Source organism: Salvelinus sp. IW2-2015, linkage group LG15 (genome assembly GCF_002910315.2).
Source record: "Salvelinus sp. IW2-2015 linkage group LG15, ASM291031v2, whole genome shotgun sequence".
Lineage (NCBI taxonomy): Eukaryota > Metazoa > Chordata > Actinopteri > Salmoniformes > Salmonidae > Salvelinus > Salvelinus sp. IW2-2015.
In genome coordinates, this window is record NC_036855.1 from 42224477 (window position 1) to 42229485 (window position 5009).

Below are 5009 nucleotides of genomic sequence, written 5' to 3' on the forward strand. Positions count from 1 at the left end.
ATACATTTATTTAGCAAGGTTATAGGTGGAAAAGATTAGCATGATTTGTCTCACCTGAGCAAACAAGCAAAGATTTTCTGGCTCGTCACAGACCTGTTAACTCTCTTGTAAGTGTGCTTCTCTGTCCTCACTTGGTTATCTTCATCGAATTGGACTCTGTTTGAAACTTTGTATCAAGTTTATAAAAGGACACCTCTGCTCCACAACCCTCAGACTCATCCACTCCAAACTCCACTTATGCCAGGCAAAGCAAGTGTTCATAAGAGCACCAGAAACACAATTGATTAGACCTGCCACAGGCATGGAAGATGAATCTGCATAGGGTAAGCAGCTGGGCGTTTGAAGAGGTCAACGTGTGGTGACATCCTGAACCAGCACGAGTTGGTAGGATATGTGTGCGGTGACGATAGTGAGACATACAAGAGCCAGCTTGATAAGTCTCCGTCTTGCCGATATCTACGAAGAATGTGAGCAAATCCAGAACACAGAGCACCCTAGTAATACCGCGGAGTACATAAGTAACAAAGCGGCCTGGACCATACGCATCCAAGTAAACACCGTACGCCCCGCCAGGCATGCCGAAACGTCGTGCCCGTGCCAGAGCGTGTCCCCTCTGCTGTAAGCCTCGGAAATTACATTGTCCGGGCCCGTCTGATATGAGGTTCTTGAGAGCATCTTGGAATGATCACAGAGAAGCATCGGAGCGATGTCATCATGGTCAGATGCAAACAAAATATACTTTTCGGTAAAACTCAATACTCTCCGTCCGCGGCCGGTTGTCGTGTGAGTGCGCGAGTGAACAAAGCCATGCTGAGTGCACTCCAAGACACGCTAGCCTACTGTGAAAGCAATTGGGCTGGTGCGACCATCATGCTTTGGGGCGTTGGTTTCTGAAGAAGGGACCAGGAACGCTGAGTCCGTGCTAAAGGGCAAAGAATGAAGATGGGCCATGACTATGCGTGAGACTTTTGCAGTGAAAACATCCTCCATCAGCCAAGAGGCCATTTGAAGATGACAACGGGCTGCGCGTGCGTTTCAGCCATGGACAATGCCATCCCAAACACAACGCCCGCGGCAACTGAAGGGAAGTGGCTTCGTGAATGCGATGCATTTCAAGGTTCCATGGAGCTAGCCTAGCCAGCCTCCTACCCTATATGATTCTCAACCCCATAGAAAAATCTTTGGAGGGAGTCTCGCAAGTCCATGGTTCAGTGCACAGGCCCCAAAATCACTGCTCTAGAGGAGACTTCGTGATGGGGAATGGCCAATAACCCACGACACACGCTGGATTGAAACCATGTGTTTGACCATGACTCTAAGCAAAGTTCTCATCCTGTCCGTCCATTGGGTCCAAACAAAAGTCCCTATATAACAGCTATTAGACCCTATAACATCTTCGTTATTGCGTGGTCATACTATATTCATCAGCACTCATTTGCAAGATACAGACTTCACTACAGATACTCTCTTACTATCATAGTTTGGTGATTTTCTCTTCTCGGATTTTGCCTGTGTCATGAGATATGAAGACGTAGTTCTCTGTTGAAACACTTACAGGCCTCTCGTCTTTTAGCTGGTCTTGAAAGACACTCTGCAAAATTATGCAATCTGCTTTGCACGATACCTAAGTGGGAGAACTTGCACAATTGGTGGCTGACTAAATACTTTTTTGCCCCACTGTACATTCCCCCCTCAGAATCATCCTACTTCAACGAAGAGAGTTTCTCCAATCTAGAGGGGGAGATTAGTCACTTTCAGGCCCAAGGCAACGTACTGGTCTGTGGAAACCTGAATGCTAGAACAGCAGAAGAACAAGACACTATTAACAGTCATGGGGATAAACACCTACCAGAAAGCAACAACCTTTCACTCCCCACATGTGGGGAGGGAAAGGTTGTTGCTTCCATGTGGGGAGGGAAAGGTTGTTGCTTCCTGGTAGGTGTTTATCCCCATGACTATCATAGAAACAACTATGACAACGTGAAAAACAAAGCTCGTGAAGCTCTGTCGAACACTGGGTCTGTACATAGTCAATGGTAGGCTGAGAGAGGACTCTTTTGGTAGGTACACCTAGAGCTCATCCCTTGGCAGCAGCACTGTAGACTACTTCCTCACCGACCTAAACCCAGAGTCTCTCAGAGCCTTCACAGTCAGCCCACTAACACCTCTCTCAGACCACAGTAAAATCACAGTGTATCTGAGAAGAGCAGAACCCAACAATGAAGCATCACGGCCAAATACATTACATGGTACTAAACAGGCCTATAGATGGAGTGCAAACAGTACAGACATCTACCAAAAAGCAATTAGTAGCCAAAAAATACAATCTCTCCTGGACAACTTTTTAGCATTAACATTCTCCTTCAGCAATGAAGGTGTAAATTTGGCCGTTTGGAACATAAACTTTATATTTGACAAATTAGCCCCTTGGCTAATTTAAATAAGCATAAGAGCAAACCAAAAATAACAGATAATGAAAAATGGTTTGATAATGATTGCAAAAATCTAAGAAAGTCATTGAGAATTATATCTAATCAAAAACACAGAGAACCAGACAACAAAAATATACGCCATCAATATGGGGAAACACTGAAGCAATACAAACACACCCTAAGAACAAAAAAGGAACAGCACATTAGAAATCAGCTGGATGTAATTGAGGAATCCATAGAATCAAACCACTTCTGGGAGAATTGGAATAAATTAAACAAACCTCATCATGAGGAATTGGCTATCCAAAATGGGGATATGTGGAGAAATCACTTTGCAACCCTCTATAGCAATATAACAAAGAGCCCAGAACAAAAAGATATACAAGAAAAAGTACAAATCCTTGAATCAGCAGTCAAAGACTATCAGAATCCTGTGGATACACCAATTACAGAAGAAGAATTATTGGAAAAGCTATGCACTCTCCAACCCAAAAAGGCCTGTGGTGCTGATGGTATTTTAAATTAAATGATCAAATATACAGACCAAAAATTAAAATTGGCTATACTCAAACTCTTCAACATTACCCTCACTGCAGGTATTTCCCCCGATATTTGGAACCAGGGATTGATCACACCAATCTATAAAAATGGAGACAAATTTGACCCAAATAATTACAGAGGAATTTGCATTAACAGCAACTTGGGGAAAATTCTCTGCAGTATTATAAATAGCAGACTACATCATTTCCTTGACAAACACAACGTCCTAAGCAGAAGCCAGATTGGATTTCTAAAAAATTATCGTACAACAGACCACATTTACACCCTCCACACTCTAATTGATAAACAAGTTAACCAAAACAAAGGCAAAATCTACTCCTGTTTTGTAGATTTCAAGAAAGCATTTGATTCAATWTCGCACAAAGGTCTTTTTTATAAACTAATAGAAAGTGGTATTGGAAGGAAAACATATGATTTTATTAAATCAATGTACACTAAAAACAAATGTGCGGTTAAAATTGGCAACAAGCAAACAGACTTCTTCTCTCAGGGACGGGGAGTGAAACAGGGCTGCCCAATAAGTCCAACACTATTTAACATCTACATTAATGAATTTGCAAAAACATTAGAAGAATCGGCAGCACCTGGTATCACCCTACACAACACTGAAATCAAAGTGTCTGCTGTACGCAGATGACCTGGTGCTGCTGTCTCCCACTAAAGAGGGGTTACAGCAGCACCTAGATCGTCTTCACAGGTTCTGTCAGACCTGGGCTCTGACCGTTAACCTAAAAAAAACAAATATAATGATATTCCAAAAAAGGTCCGGAAATAAGGATGACAAATATAAATTCTATTTGGACACAGTTCTATTAGAACACACCAAAAACTACACATATCTAGGACTAAATATCAGCAACACAGGTAGCTTTCACATGGCTGTGAATGAGCTGAGAGACAAAGCATGAAGAGCATTCTATGCCATTAAAAGGAACATCAAAATCGAAATTCCAATTAGAATCTGGCTCAAAATGTTTCAATCAGTTATAGAACCAATAGCTCTATATGGCAGTAAAGTATGGGGTCCACTCTATAAAAATGAATTTACCAAATGGGACAAACACCCAATCGAGATACTGCATGCAGAGTTTTGCAAGACTGTATTGCATGTGCAAAGAAAAACTCCAAATAACGCATGTAGAGCAGAATTGGGCCAATACCCCCTCCTCATTCGAATAGAAAAAATAGCCATCAAATTTTACAACCATCTAAAAACAATTGACCCCAAAACATTCCATCACACAGCTCTACTGTCATGTTTTGTCATTGATTATCATGTCTTGTCCCTGTGCTTCCCCTTCTATTCGTTTCCCTCTGCTGGTCTTATTAGGTTCTTTCCCTCTTTCTATCCCTCTCTCTCCCCCWCCCTCTCTCCCTCTCTCGCTCTCTCTCTCTATCGTTCCGTTCCTGCTCCCAGCTGTTCCTCATTCTCCTAACTACCTAATTTACTCTTTCACACCTGTCCCCTATTTTGCCCTCTGATTAGAGTCCCTATTTCTCCCTCTGTTTTCCGCTTCTGTCCTTGTCGGATCCTTGTTTGATGTTTGCTGTTCTGTGTCCTTGTTCCGCCCTGTCGTGTTTCCGCCTTCTTCAGATGCTGCGTGTGAGCAGGTATCTATATCAGGTGAGCGAGGGGAGGGAGGAGAGAGAGACATAGAGAGAGAGAACATAGGAGAGAGAGACATAGAGAGAGAGAGAGACAACGACAAAGAGAAGGAGGAGACAGAGAGAGGAGAGACCAGAGAGAGAGAGGAGACAGAGAGAGAGAGAGAGAGAGAGGAAGAGAGAGAGAGAGAGAGAGAGAGAGGAAGAAGAGAGAGAAGAGAGAGAGAGAGAGAGAGAGAGAGAGAGAAGAGATAGAGAGAGAGAAGAAGAGAGAAGAGAGAAGAGAGAGAGAGAGGAAAATAGAGAGAAAAGAGGAAAAGAGAGAAGAGAGAGAGAGAAAAGAGAGAAAAGAGAGAGAGGAAAAAAGAGAGAAAAAGAGAGAGAGAAAAAGAGAGAAAAAGAGAGACAGAC